At 37.1% G+C, this 16,729-nt stretch overlaps 1 non-coding gene across 1 annotated transcript; it reads left to right on the forward strand.

Moving 5' to 3' along the window:
• The first annotated feature begins 355 nt into the window (after window positions 1–355).
• LOC123937806 lies at window positions 356–462 on the forward strand. The gene has a single exon (XR_006817593.1). It is a non-coding gene; the product is annotated as a U6 spliceosomal RNA (small nuclear RNA).
• The last annotated feature ends 16,267 nt before the right edge of the window (window positions 463–16,729 follow it).

Below are 16,729 nucleotides of genomic sequence, written 5' to 3' on the forward strand. Positions count from 1 at the left end.
GAATGAACCTGGAGAACATTATCTTGAGTGAATTAAATCAATCACAGAAGGACCATTACTGTGTGATTCCACTTATATGAGGCACCTAAAGTAGTCAAACTCATAAAGGAAGGAGTGGAAGGGTCCTTGCTGGGGACTTGGGGGTGGGGAGGGGAGAGAAATGGGAATGTGTTCAATTGATATGAAGTTTCAGTTACACAAGATGAATCAGCTCAGGAAATCTACTGTACAGCACAGTGCCTAGAGTCAACAATTCTGTACTGTGTGCTCAAAAACTTGTGAGTTTAGATCTCCCATTAAGTGTTTTTACCACACAAAAGCAAACATACAAACAAACAAACAAGGGACACGAGGAGTACTGGCTTTGGCAGCACATATACTAATATTAGAACAATACAAAGGAGATTACCTTGGCTGGTTAACAAGGACGACACACAAATTTGTGAAGTGTTCCCTATTTTTTGTCTGTGGAATGAGTTTTGATTTCACAACTGGGTTCCCCATTATGAACATATTTAGACAAATCCTGCTAGAAATTTAAAACTTGAGTGATTACTGAAATTTATGGAAATTTATGGAGAAGCATGCATTTAAAGTGGAATTTCTCATGGACCATGCATTCGGAATGGGATGGGGGAGATAATGCCTCCAAAGGGGTGAAAACTTGTTGTTGGTGGAAGAGGTAGAAGGTTTTAGTCTTTTCATGTGCAAAGCATAGATACTCATTCAGTATATAAACATACAGTATATCTGTGGTATTGAAATTTCATAGGCATCAGTTAGGGGGGAAAATGTCTGGAAAAGCTCCTAGGGGATGTTAATAATAACAATTTTTTTTTAAGTTGAGAAAAATAGTCCTAGACACTAAAATGGTATAGGTTATTTTTACAACGTAAGTGGCTCCAGAGAGTTAGGTAGAAACATTTAAAATGGAACCAAACTATGTGTAAATACTTCAAATTTGCACAATTTTTTATATTGGAGGAATTCTAGTTTGTGCTTTAATTGAAAGGCAAGGACAAAGATAAAATCTGAAAACCTTTTACTTGTGTGTCACCATGTAAAACAACTCCCAAATTGCAAGAACCTCTGATACGGATAATAAATCGCTCTTATTAATGATTTTTGAGGCTTTAGAAATGCTTGTAAGTACACAATTTCATTGGATTTTTACAATTTCATGAGGCCAGTATTAATTGGTACCCAAATTCTGCTTTGGGAACTTAAGTAGGAGAACTCTGACTCCATCCGTTTTCCTTCAGAATATTCTCTTCCTCATTAGGTGCAAACATTTAAAATATATTCTTCTTGAATATGTCTTATAACTGTATAACATCCACATTTACATCATAGTCACCAAAGCAACATACTTTGTTCACTATAATTTAGAAAACTTACTTTTTAAATTTTATTTATTTATTTGTCAGAGAGAGAGAGAGAACAACAGACAGAGGGAGGAGCAGACTCCCCACTGAGCATGGAGCCAAATGCGGGACTTGATCCCAAGACCCTGGGATCATGACCTGAGCCCAAGGCAGATGCTTAACTGACTGAGCCACCCAGGCACCCTAGAAAACTCACTTCTTTCAACCATGCATTATAATATATCAGCACTATTTTTTTTATATATAATAGCAATAATACCACAACATAATTATTGGTAATTTGAATACTTTCTCTTGAAGCATGTGTTGAAGTGACCAATCATTTTCATTAAAAAAAGTCCACTAAAACGTGTACTTTTTAATTGAAAGCTGACCTTTGTTACTATTGCATATCTGCTTCATTGACAGTGCCTGGTGTGGACCTGACTGTGTAGTGTCTGGGGAAGTTTGGCCCTAACATGTAAGTCAGATTGAACCCCTTCCTTACCACTAAGGCCATGGCAAGGTGGCTTGTTGGATGATTTCTCTAATCAGGTGTTTCTTTTTTAACTGAATTTCTTTAATACAGAATTGAGAGATTCATTGAGGAAATCAAAATGCGCTTATGAGTTGAAGTCATCTGATAATGCACTTTCTGCATGAATCTGTCATGTTCTACCAAGCAGAGGCCATGATTGTCTGACCAGCCATTACCCAGGCTACTGTGGTTCCTGTTTTCCTTCAATTAGTTAGTATTTATAATTCTGAGCCTCAAGTAGGTATGGAATTTCTTCCCTGTCAGACTGGAAATTCTCTCTAGCAAGGACCCATATCCTATCTGTCTGAATGCATATCTGTACTAGTTGTCTAAGGCTGTCATAACAAAGTATCAAAGACCATGTGGTTTAAACAGGAGAGATTTATTTTCACAGTTCTGGGAGGCTGCAAGTCCAAGATCAAGACACCGACAGTGTTGGTTTTTTCTAAGGTCTCTCTTCTTGCCTTGTAGATGGTTGTTTCCACCCTGTGTCTTCTCACCATCTTTCTCTCTGTGTTTCTATCCCCTGATCTCTTCTTGTAAGGATACCAGTCATATTGGATTAAGGCCCACTCTGATGACCTCGTTTAATCCTAATTGCCTGATTAAAGATTCTATCTCTACATACAATCACATTCTGAGGCCCTGGGGATTAGGGTTTTCACATATGAGATTTGGGAGAACACAATTCAAACCATAACAATATTATAATACCAGGTCCATAGTACACTCTTAATAAATGGGTATTGACTGCATTATAATCTTATACAAAATACCAAATAATAGTAGGGAACCTATATATATATATATATATATATATATATATATATATATATCCTTGAAACATCCTATATATAAATAAAATGTAAATTTTATAAATTTTCAGGTTGATCCAGTTAATAGGAAAACTTATACAACTACAATCAGACATCAAAATATATATTGCCAATTCTTCTCTGACTCTGATTTCCAACACTGTAAGTTAGTTGAACCTGTTTGTGTTTCATGTAAATGAAATAATCTACTTCTCCCACTCCACAGTATGTGAGATTCATCCATATTCATGCATGCAGTAGGAATGTGTTCATTTATATAAATACATAGTATTCTATACTATGGATATACTATAACTGGTTTCATCTATTTTAGTATATGTGCTGCCAAAGCGAGCACTGGTTTCATCTATTTATTCATTATGAATATTAAGGCTGTTTCCAGTTTGAGGCTACCATGAATAATGTCTGCTCTGTACATGATCACAAATGACTTATTTACATGATCACATGTAACCTTATGCACACAATCACATATGAACTCATGTAGACTAGCATTCATAACCTCATGTACATTATCACATATGACCACATGTGCATTATCACAATAGCATATGTACATGATCATGCACGTGTAGATCATATATGACCTGTAGCTCAAAGATCATGTGTGACCTTTTATACATGTATACATGTCTATGTTCAACATGTACCAAAGAGAAAACATGCTGAATCTTTATAGTTTTATTTTTCCTTTAGTAGATATAGTTTTTCATTTCTACCAGCAATGTTTGAGACTTCAAAGAGTTCACACACTTCATAGCATGTGGTATTGTCAGTTTTCAATAGTGTATATGACAGTATCTCTTTGTGGCTTTTATTTGTATCTCAATGATTTCTGAGGATGACTGCTTTTTCATATGTTCATTGAAATTTGAATACCTTTTGTGAAGTATTTGATTAGAGATAACTAAATTTAGATTTAGATTTAGTCAAATCTAAAATTTAATTGAGTTTTTTTTCCTTTTTCTTATCAATTTGTAAGAGTTTTTGTATATTGGAGATGCTAGTCTTTTGTTAATGGTATTGCAAATATTTTCCTTCACTATGTTTTTTTTTGGTCTTCTTTTGTTTTAATAACTTTATTGAGATATAATAGACATCTCATAAATGACACAACTTTATTATTTTATCTTTCTTTTTAACCCACGGAATGGGAGAAGATATTTGCAAATGACAGTACAGACAAAAGGTTGATATCCAGGATCTATAAAGAACTTCTCAAACTCAACACACACAAAACAGATAATCATATCAAAAAATGGGCAGAAGATATGAACAGACACTTCTCCAACGAAGACATACAAATGGCTATCAGACATGTTCAACATCACTAGCCATCAGGGAGATTCAAATTAAAACAACATTGAGATACCACCTAACACCAGTTAGAATGGCCAAAATTAGCAAGACAGGAAACGTGTGTTGGAGAGGATGTGGAGAAAGGGGAACCCTCTTATACTGTTGGTGGGAATGCAAGTTAGTGCAGCCATTTTGGAGAACAGTGTGGAGATTCCTGAAGAAATTAAGAATAGAGCTTCCCTATGACCCTGCAATTGCACTGCTGGGTGTTTACCCCAAAGATACAGATGTAGTGAAAAGAAGGGCCATCTGTACCCCAATGTTTATTGCAGCAATGGCTACGGTCACCAAACTGTGGAAAGAACCAAGATGCCCTTCAACGGATGAATGGATAAGGAAGATGTGGTCCATATACACAATGCAGTATTATGCCTCCATCAGAAAGGACGAATACCCAACTTTTGTAGCAACATGGACGGGACTGGAAGAAATTATGCTGAGCGAAATAAGTCAAGCAGAGAGAGTCAAGTATCATATGGTCTCACTTATTTGTGGAGCATAACAAATAACATGGAAGACATGGGGAGATGGAGAGGAGAGGGAGTTGAGGGAAACTGGAAGGGGAGATGAACCATGAGAGACTATGGACTCTGAAAAACAACCAGAGGGTTATGAAGGGGTGGCGGGGGTGGGGGTGGGGTGGGAGGTTGAGGAACCAGGTGATGGGTAATAGGGAGGGCACGTACTGCATGGAGCACTGGGTGTGATGCCAAAACAATGAACACTGTTATGCTGTAAATAAACAAATAAAAATAAATAAATAAATAAATAAATAAATAAATAAATAAAAATTTTATTTATTTACTTGAAAGAAAAAGAGAGAGAGAGAAAGCACAAGCCAGGAGAGCAGTAAAGCAAGAAACAGACTCCCCACTGAGCAGAGAGCCCAATGCAGGGCTCGATCCCAGGACCCTGGGATCATGACCTGAGCCAAGGCAGCCACTTAACCAATGGAGTCACCCAGGTCCCCCTTGACACAACTTTAAAGTGTAAAGTTTGAAATAGGTATACAACAGTGCAAATAATACCTCAGTCAAGATTCCACATGAACCTTTGTAATCCCTTACTCCAGCCATTCTATGCCCTTTTCAGTGTATGTATTATCCTTTGACCTGTCTTCCAGCTCACCAGTTTTTGTTAAGTGTGTTTAAACTGCTGTTGAGGATTTTTTGAAACCATGGCATTATTGACATTTTGGGCTAACTAATTCTTTGTTTTGTGGGTTGCCCTCTGTATTGAAGGATGTTTAACAGCAACTCCAGTCTCTACTCACAAGATGCCAGTAGCACCTTCCTTCTAGTATATCCCCGAATGTCTCCAAATATTTGTTGGTCCATTCATGAAGTATCCATCTGGAGTCAAAATCCATGTGAGTCAAAAATCATCCCCCTTTAAGAAACACAGAATGTATCCATTAGATTCATAATTTTGTTTATATTTTAAGTAGATGTTACATGGTAAAGTTACATTGTTATATGCCAGAATTTCCATTTAATTACTTTTCTTACAATTACAAATTTTCTACTCATTCTATTTATTATCACATGCTATTTCATTAATGCATAATGAGTTATTATAAAATATATCTGAAAACTCTAATATCAAGATCTCTAGTGATTTCTCTTTTATCTTGGTTTTTTAGTCAAATTTTTAGTCTATCAAGCTGTCTTCCTGTAATTTCTTATGAGAGGCAGATATTACTAATTCAATCAAGTACCAAGACAGTTAAGTTTTAGCTGCAGTCCTTGTAAGGCAGACTTATTTCATATTCACCCTTCTTTCTAAGGTGTAGACCTTGACAGTATTAATAAAAAGCTTACAATAATATAAGACTGTAGGTTAATTATACCTCAATAAAAAGAAAAAACATACTGTATTTACTAGGAAATTTTTGTTGTTCTTGGGTCTTGAACTTTTGATCTTTGCATCCCAGGTCTGTGGAACTGACCATCTGTGCTCAGTTTCTCAGTCTGGTAGTTTCTGCTTCAAGAATGGACATTCATGTCATGGAGAAAAGCACCACCAAATGCAGGCTCACCTCTCTCAGCTTGACTTCTTAAGATTTTGGCTCAATATTCCCCATTGTCTTGCAGGTTCTGTGTGCCTTAAACTGATGTAATGTATTTTATAGCTTTCTAGCATTCTCAGAAGGTTGATGGTTTCAGAACAATTCAGATAGCCAGTGCCGGATTATTTTGTACCACTCACTTACTTTTCCTTTGTTAAATATCTATCTGCAGAATTCTGAAATGATTTAGAATTGAATATACACCTATTTATTTTTTCCTTCTGTACAGTTCTCTCCTATGTGATCAGTTCTAGTTCACAGCCTTAGTTTTGGCTTTTGTTCATTCATTTTTTTTAATTTAACCTTACTATGTATTTATTTATTATTTTTATGCTATTTTTTCAGTGTTCCAAGATTCATTGTTTATGTACCACACCCAGTGCCCCATGCAATATGTGCCCTCCTTAATACTCACCACCAGGCTCACTCATCCCCCCTCACTCTCCTCCCCCCCACTCCTTTTGTTTTCAAAAAGTATTACATGCTGGGTGCCTGGGTGGCTCAGTTGATTTAGCATCTGCCTTTGGCTCAGGTCATGATCTCAGGGTCCCGGGATCAAGTCCCTCACTGGGCTCACTGCTCAACGGGGAACCTCCTTCTTCCTCTACCTGCCACTCTCTCTCTCTCTCTGAGAAATAAATAAAAAATCTTACAAAAATGTATTACATGCAACAAGAACAGAATCCAAACACAAAATAAGGAGTAGCTAATAAGGTTCCCCCAAATATTAAACTCCCATTCCCCTAAAATAAATAATATGAATAGCTTGGTCTATAACACTCCAATTTTTCCTCATATTCATACGCACTTATATTCACATATGCATGTACTCCCACACAGCATCCACAAACACAAAGAACGTCAAATTTTCTCATGTTCACAAAAGTAAGTTTATGTAAGTATGTTTATATATATTTAAGTTTTCTTTCCTTGATTAAAAAATCACATATTGTGGGGCGCCTGGGTGGCTCAGTGGGTTGAGCCACTGCCTTCGGCTCAGGTCATGATCTCAGGGTCCTGAGATCGAGTCCCACGTCGGGCTCTTTGCTCAGCGGGAGCCTGCTTCCTTCTCTCTCTCTCTCTGCCTGCCTCTCTGTCTATTTGTGATCTCACTCTGTCAAATAAATAAATAAAATCTTTAAAAAAAAAATCACATATTGTGGATAACACATCTGGCCTTGTTGCCTGAGGGTTTAGTGTGTTGTTCGTAAGAACTGCATAGTGTTACATAGTATAAACATATCATACTTTTTCAATTGCTTTCCTATTGAAGGATAATGAGTTTATGTCATATGATGCTGTAATACCCATTTATATACATATACTAGTAGAAAAGACTTACTACAAGAGGATAACTATGTCAAAGGATCTGTATAATTTAATTGTAATACATATTGCTCCACCACTTCCCAAAAAGTTTGAATTCATTAACATTAAAGCATTAGCATTATTGGTGAATCCACATAAGTTCCCAAATTATCACTTGTCTAGGACATTCTTGTGTGTGTGTGTGTGTGTGTGTGTTTTAATTCAGGCAACATGCAAATAAAAATTATGTTCTTTATCTTTTATTTTTAATTTTCTGACCACTGGAAACAGATATATCATATCTGTAATATATATGTAATATATAGATTTTATATATAATATATAGATTCTAAAACATTTAATAAATAAATATGTAATAATATATAATCTATAATTAAATATAGTTAAATATTTAATTAAATATATATTATATATATAAATATATATGTATATATGGCCAATATTTTAAGTTAATACTAAAATCCCTACTAACAAAACAAAGTCAAAAATATCTTCCTGAAGTGACAAGAAAATGGCAAGATGATTTCAGTGTAAATCTATAGAGAGATCATTAGAATGTCAAAATGAAAATTTTAAAAGTCAATACATGCTGAATATACTGACATCTGAGACTGACTCACATTGTCAAAGTAAGGGAGGATGAGACTGTCAGGGGAGGTTTGGAAAGATCAGGCTGGGGAATCAGGCTATGTTGGAGGCACAAAGATCTCCCTGTATGAGCTACATTATAAAATTGTGAGATTAAGATGAAATCAAATGTACAAGATTTCTCTCCACTAGGAATTTATTCAGTGTAATATTCTAAATCTAGATTTTTCATCTGTCACTCATCTGAAATGCAACCTTCTCAAATGGAAATTTATTTTGTTATCACAGAAAGCTCCAAGGGAATTTTCTCTGATCTTACTCATTGTGGACATCTGAACTTCTTTCTCTCATTGCCACATAACATCCACATAAGTAGCTACATATCTATAATAATTTCTTAAGTATTATTGAATTCAGGATTAATGTGTAGAAGTAACCAAGTCCACACGTCATAAGGAGAACCCTTTATTCCTTACTATAAACACTAATATATAATCATATACTATAAATGCTGTAGGGAGTTCACATTAGGCAATTTGTTTTCTTAAATTTATTTGACAGAGTGGGAGAAAGAAAGAGAGCACAAGCAGGCAGAGTGGAAGACAAAGAAAGGGAGAAGCAAGCTCCCTGCTAAACAGAGAACTCCATGTGGGGCTCTATCCTAGGACCCTTGGATCATGACCAGAGTGGCAGGCAGACACTCAACCAACTGAGCCACCCAGGTACCCCACCAATTCATTTGCATTAAGCAATTCTTGATATAATTTGCAGGCGTGATTAAAGGAATGTCTTCTGGGCTACACAATATGTATTTTCTTCTTATTCCTTGTAATATTCTCATCTGACAAATTGTCTACCAGAATTGCTGGACTTCGTTTAATGGCCTTTATTTTTATCTTTGTTTAAGCATTTCCCTACATTTCAAATTACTAATTATCATTTTCTTTCTAAATCTTTTAACACTTTTCTCTCAACTGGAAGCTTGTTACCAGCATTTAAATGCTCCTGAGTCTCTTGAATCATGAAGGAAATAAAGAATCTCTAAACCCACACCTGCTTCTAATTTCTCCTCTCTCTAGTGTCCCCAACTATAAGCCTCTCCCAGGGAGTTTCTCTTCTTCCATTCTTCTTCTGCTTTTCCTTATGTTCACCCCAGCATAGCCTCATCCTCTTGAAACAATTCACATTAAGATCACTCTTGACTTCCAGCAGTACCTGATCTCAGTAGAGGACACCAATCCGCACACCTTTCATCTTTGTCTCTTAAATACAACCATTCCCTCCACTATCATGAGGCCATATTCTCATTTTTCCATTCTAATGCTCTAGCCCTTCACTGTTTCATTTGCAAGGCATTCTCCTAATGCAACTGTTATCTTTCAGCAGGTACATAAAACAAACTCCCCCCTGAGCTTCCAATCTTCACTTTCCCTCTACTCCACAAGGTGGCCAGAATGTGATCCAAAATGAACATCTGATATGTTATTTTCCTCTGAAAGCTTTTCAATAGTGTCCTGTGGTTCTTAAGCCAAAGACCCAAGGCCTCCATCTGTTGCATGAGTCCCAGCCTTTTCTGGCTCTGTCCTCTCCGTGCCTCCTGTGCTTCATACTCCTCAGGATCCCTGTCTGACACAGATCCCACCACAACCTGTTTGCACACTCTTTTGCCAACTTGCACCTTTCCTTCACGCTGCTCATCACAGCAACTAATTGCACTTACTTGGTGTGATTTTTCTGATTTCTGAGTATATACTGGAAACATCCTGAGGACAAGATCCTTTATTTATTTACTGCTTTATTTTTCACTTGTAAAACTGCCTGATCATAATGCTTTTGGGAATGGAAAGAGCTCTTCAGTAATTGATCAATCCAGCAATATTTCACAAATATTTTGAAAAAAATTATGAAATTTTAATTCCCTTAGTATTTTCTCCATATTTCAAACTGCTGCCATATAATTGACAAAAGTGTGATTTAAAAAAATCCTTAGTAGCCTTGATTTTTCATATTTATAACCTATCTGGTTTATTTGTGTTTTCCTCCCTAATTATTGAAACACTCATAATTGCTGGTCATTTCTAATTCTTAGAGTACCGATTCTATTTGTGGTATCTGCTGACCCTCCTTTCTCTATGATTGCTCCTACTTTAATACTTCTAGATTGTGAGCTCATCTCTAATGAATTTATATTATACTCCATGAGAGTCTTTTGAATGAACTTACAAAGCAGCTCTATGTTGGTTCTGGAGTTTCCACACATATTTCAAAAATACTTTGTTATTTTCATGTTATTCTCTTAGTTTGAATTACTGGTACCAAATGTAGTCAAGAATTCAAATCCCATAGTTTTGAGTTGCACAAGTCTGGGAGTTAGATTTCCTCAGAGTGACTGATTTTTCATTTTTATTTTCTTTTATCTATCCAAGTTCCAGATCATAGGCAGCATTCTTTATCATCCATAATCTTGTAGAAGGATTTTTTCAATATCTATGTTTGGAGAGACGGTAATGCTTTAACACTTAGAATCTAGGTTCCAGGTTCTCATGATTCTTTGACCAGAGGGCTTATCTTTTATTCCTGTGAAGCCTTTAGAACCTCTGTCCTCTAGCCATACTGCCACCATTATGGTTGCTCATAGCATCAGATAGTTCTTAGTATTTCTCTCACATGCATCTTGTGCTTTCTTTCTTTGGAACTTGGATAGAAACATCTGTTTACCTATAAAATATTTTATATTTAATTTTTTTCTAAGATCTGTTTCAATGTTTATAATATTCAAAATATTCCACCAGAATTTCTACAAATTTATTGCAGTCTTAGGGAAAGGGAATCTGATTAAAATGGACTCTGCCATGTTGCCTGGAATGGCCTCTACTGTTTTCACAGGTAAGAAGGTTGAGATCAGTCTGAATTAAAACTTTTTTTAAATGATATTTTTAAAGATTTAACTTATTATTTATTTATTTGATTGAGAGAGAGAGAGTGAGCATGAAGGGGTGAGGGGCAGAGAGAGAGGGAGAGAGAGAGAATCTCAAGAAGACTCACACTAAGCACAGAGCCACACACAGGGCTCAATCTCAGAACCCTGAGATCATGACCTGAGCCAAAACCATGAGTCAGATGCTTAACCCACTGAGTACACCCAGGGATCCCTGGGAATAATATATTTTATTTACCTCATATATCCAAAATATTGGCAGTCCAACATGTAACAAATATTTGAATATATTTTTAAAATATTTTATTTATTTATTTGACAGAGAGAGACACTCAGTGAGAGAGGGAACATAAGCAGGGGGATTGGGAGAGGGAGAAGCAGGCTTCCCACCAAGCAGGGAGACTGATGTGGAGATCCATTCCAGGACCCTGGGATCCTGACCTGAGCTGAAGGCAGAAGCTTAATGACTGAGCCACCCAGGTGCCACTGTAACCAATATTTGAATACTGATAATGAAATGATTTATAGTATTTTCTATCCACATTAAGTCTTTGAAATATAGTGTGAATTTTACAATTAAAGTAAATCTCAATTTGAATTAGCTACTTGTACTAGTGGTTATATTGGACAGTGAAGAGCTACTGAAAATCTCTTCTACTCTCTCCTTTTATTTTTAATGAGGTATACTTGGTGCATATTGTTAGTTTTAGTTTTAGATGTACACACAGTTAATTCAACAGATCCGTACATTATGCTTTGCTACCATCTGTTATCATACACAAATGTGGCTACCGTCTATTATCAAACAATGCTATTGCAATACGATTGAATATGTTTCCTATGTTGCACCTTTATCCCCATTCCGTAACCAGAAGTCTGTACCTCCCACTCCTCTTCACCCATTTTGCTCATGTCCCCTACCCACCTCCACTCTGGGAATCACCAGTTTGTTCTCTGTGTTTGTAAGTCTGATTCTGCTTTATGTTTGTTTAGAGTCCAGATGTCAGTGAAATTATTTGTCTTTCTCTGTCTGATTTATTTCACTTAGCATAATAACCTCCAGCTCCATCAATGTTTCACAAACAGCAAGATCTCTTTCCTTTTTGTGACTGAATAATATAGCAGTGTGCATATATATACACCACATCTTTATCTATTCATCTATGGTTGGACGTTTGGGTTGCGTCCATATATTGGCTGTTGTAAATAATGCTGTTATAAACATCAGGGTGCATATATCCCTTCGAATTAGTATTTTATTATACATTTATTACAGAGATTCAAATATCTTTTTAAATTAGTGTTTTTGTTTTCTTTCGGTAAATAACCAATAGTGGAATTATTGGATCATTTGGTATTTCTATTTTTAATTCTTTGAGAAACCTCCATATTGTTTTCCACATTTACATCCCATGATTTACCAACAGTGCATGAGGGTTCCTTTTTCTCCACATCCTCCCCAACACTTGCTATTTTTTCTCTTTTCAATTATAAACATTCTGACAGGTATAAGGTGATATCTCATAGAGGTTTTGATTTGCATTTCCCTGATGATCAGAGATACTGAGCATCCTTTTATATGTCTGTTGGCCATCTGTATGTCTTCTTTGGAAAAATGTCTATCCGGGTCTACTGCCCATTTTTTTTTAAATTTTTTATTTATTTCTTATTTTTTTATAAACATATAATGTATTTTTATCCCCAGGGGTACAGGTCTGTGAATGGCCAGGTTTACACACTTCACAGCACTCACGATAGCACATACCCTCCCCAATGTCCATAACCCTCCTCGCCCTCTGCCAACTCCCCCTTCCCCCCCAGCACCCCTCAGTTTGTTCTGTGAGATTAAGAGTCACTTATGGTTTGTCTCCCTCCCAATCCCATCTTGTTTCATTTATTCTTCTCCTATACCCCTAAACCCCCATGTTGCATCGACACATCCTCATATCAGGGAGATCATATGATAGTTGTCTTTCTCCGATTGACTTATTTCACTAAGCAATGAAACCCTCTAGTTTCATCCACGTCATCGCAAATAGCAAGATTTCATTTCTTTTGATTACTGCCCATTTTTTAATTGGATTATTTGTGTGTGTGGGTTAGTGTTGACTTATATAAATTGTTTATATATTTAAGATATTAACCTCTTATCAGATATGTTATTTGCAAATATCTTCTCCCATGCAGTAAGTTGCCTTTTCACTTTGCTGATGGTTTCCTTTGCTGTGTAAAAGCGTTTTATTTTGATGTAGTCCCAGTGGTTTATCTTTTCTTTTATTTGTCTTGCCTGGGGAGATACATCTAGAAAAAATGCTGCTAGGGCCAAATTCAAAGAAACTACTGTCCATGTTTTCTTTTAGGAGTTTTACGATTTCATGTCTCACATAGGTTTTTATGAATTAAAACTTTTATTTTATTTTTTTTAAGAGGGGGAGGAGGGGCAGAGGGACAGGAAAATAGAGAATCCTAAGTAGGCTCCATGCCCAGTTTGGAGCCTGACATGGGCCTTGATCATACAACCCTGAGATCATGACCTAAACTGAAATAAAAAGTCAGATGCATAACTGACTGAGCAACCCAGGTGCCCTCGGATTAAAACATTTAAAAGAATACATGGTTATTAAGCATCAGCATCAGGACTCAAACTCACATTATGACAATGCCTAGAATTGTGTCTGACAAATAACAGACAGTCAATAAACGGTTGGTGATTGAGTGTCTAAATAAAACCAAGGATAAGAAGCATTTTCTTCTGCTGGCACTGCCATCAATGATGGAAAGGGTGGAAGCAGCAAGGCTCTTGCTTTCTGTACTTCACAGCTGATTTGTACTCAAGAGGGAGAGATATCTTGGACCTTTCTGAATTTGAGACTTTGTTACCAAGACACCTAAAGGAGAAATGATTAACCCCAGATGCTGCCTCAGTCAAGACAAGGAGGGCTGAGAAGTGATACTGGCATTTTAGGATTACTCAGTAATTTTTCATTCAAGTCCCTTACAAATGCTATACATTCCTTTTCCAAAGCATCCCGATTCTTCATCTATCCAGTAGTCACCTTTAGAACACAGCAAATGTTAACAGAGGACAAGCAGCCATCATTTTAATCCAGCTCTAAATGCTGACACATTTCAACTGATTTACAAAGTTCTTTAAAGAAAAGGATCTATTATAAGGCACCCCTGCTTTTCAAAAGTTTGCTTTATGTTACTTCACTTTTATAAAATATCTACATTAGCACTTGTTTTTACTAACCAGAAGAACTCCTAAGAGACTTTTCACTTTCATAAGAAAAAATAAAGGGGGGGGGGCAAAAGTAACATTCAGAATTGGTTTTACAGTGAGATGAGTGGGCAGAGAGGTAGCAAGCACCCCAGGGCAATGAGGGTGACACCCCCAGTGCTTCCCTGGGAGCCACACTCAGTGTCTCAGTATCAAGTGATAAAACTCTGCACTCTGTCTGGGAGCATCTGGACTTTATCTCCATTTTAATGTGTGTCTCAGTTAGGATAATGTATCTTAAGTATCAGAAAAGCCTCAGAGAGATGATTTTTTGAATCTGGGAGGATATTTTGAATCTGGGCGAATTTTTTTAAATCACCATATAAATTAAAGGTAATCACTTCTTTGTTTAACACCATTTCAACCTAAGGAAAGTTTCCTAGGAATGCCCTATTTTCTGATAGTGGGGAATCTTGTACCTCTGTTATATCGGATGAGTAAAGAAAAACACCTTTTATCCAGTTACACAAAATATACTAAATTATTCAGTGGAGAAATCAGATTTTGATTTCCAAAACAGATAATTTGTTTAAAATCTCTGGAAGACATTTTAACTTTTATAGTACTATTTGAAATTACTGCCTGAATTCCAAACTTGTCTCAGCATTTCAGATTTCATCTTCCTACCCTCAATACATAGCACAGCACCCAGACTGATGTTGCTAACATGTAGGTCAAACTTCATCCTCCAGGGGTGCCTGGGTGACTCAGTTCTTAAACATCTGCCTTTGGCTCAGGTCATGATCCCAGGACCCTGGGATCAAGCCCTGCTTAGGGCTCCCTGCTCAGAGGGAAGCTAGCTTCTCTCTTTCTCACTCCCCCTGCTTGTGTTCCCTCTGCTGTCTCTTTCTCCATCAAATAAATAAAATAAGTAAATAAAATCTTTAAGAAAAGGAAAAAAAAATAAACTGCATCTTCATGGGCTCAAGAAGAATGAATAGTTCCTTATATGTGGAGAAAAAGAACCCAAATTTTAATAATGACCATTAAGGTCCTACAAAATCTGGCCCCACCTCCTAGTAAGCTGACCTCATCTCCTTTGATCATCCCTGCCACTTGGTTAATTCTACCCCAGCCATGATGCCTCCTTGATGTTCCTTAGACATACCTGTTAGGCCTTCCTCTGGAGCCTCCGTCCTAGCTTTTCTCTTGCCTGCATCGCTCCTCCCTTTGAAAATCCCATAGCTTGCAGGCTTTCTCTGTTCCATCCAGCCTCAGTCTGGTCAGCTGTAATCCTCCTAGTGATCTTGCTTGGAAAATCCATTTCTTTTTTTTTTTTTTAATTAATTTATTTTTTATTTGCTTATTTACAGCATAACAGTGTTCATTGTTCTGGCATCACACCCAGTGCTCCATGCAGTACGTGCCCTCCCTATTACCCACCACCTGGTTCCTCAACCTCCCACCACACCCCATCCCCTCCCGCCGCCCCTTCATAACCCTCTGGTTGTTTTTCAGAGTCCACAGTCTTTCATGGTTCATCTCCCCTTCCAGTTTCCCTCAACTCCCTCTCCTCTCCATTTCCCCATGTCCTCCATGTTATTTGTTATGCTCCACAAATAAGTGAGACCATATGATACTTGACTCTCTCTGCTTGACTTATTTCGCTCAGCATAATTTCTTCCAGTCCTGTCCATGTTGCTACAAAAGTTGGGTATTCGTCCTTTCTGATGGAGGCATAATACTCCATTGTGTATATGGACCACATCTTCCTTATCCATTCATCCGTTGAAGGGCATCTTGGTTCTTTCCACAGTTTGGCGACCGTAGCCATTGCTGCAATAAACATTGGGGTACAAATGGCCCTTCTTTTCACTACATCTGTATCTTTGGGGTAAACACCCAGCAGTGCAATTGCAGGGTCATAGGGAAGCTCTATTTTTAATTTCTTCAGGAATCTCCACACTGTTCTCCAAAGTGGCTGCACTAACTTGCATTCCCACCAACAGTGTAAGAGGGTTCCCCTTTCTCCACATCCTCTCCAACACACGTTGTTTCCTGTCTTGCTAATTTTGGCCATTCTAACTGGTGTTAGGTGGTATCTCAATGCGGTTTTAATTTGAATCTCCCTGATGGCTAGTGATGATGAACATTTGTTCATGTGTCTGATAGCCATTTGTATGTCTTCATTGGAGAAGTGTCTATTCATATCTTCTGCCCATTTTTTGATATGATTATCTGTTTTGTGTGTGTTGAGTTTGAGAAGTTCTTTGTAGATCCTGGATATCAACCTTTTGTCTGTACTGTCATTTGCAAATATCTTCTCCCATTCCGTGGGTTGCCTCTTTGTTTTGTTGACTGTTTCCTTTGCTGTGCAGAAGCTTTTGATCTTGATGAAGTCCCAAAAGTTCATTTTTGCTTTTGTTTCCTTGGCCTTTGGAGACTTATCTTGAAAGAAGTTGCTGTGGCTGATATCGAAGAGGTTACTG

This window comes from Meles meles, chromosome 2 (assembly GCF_922984935.1).
Source record: "Meles meles chromosome 2, mMelMel3.1 paternal haplotype, whole genome shotgun sequence".
Lineage (NCBI taxonomy): Eukaryota > Metazoa > Chordata > Mammalia > Carnivora > Mustelidae > Meles > Meles meles.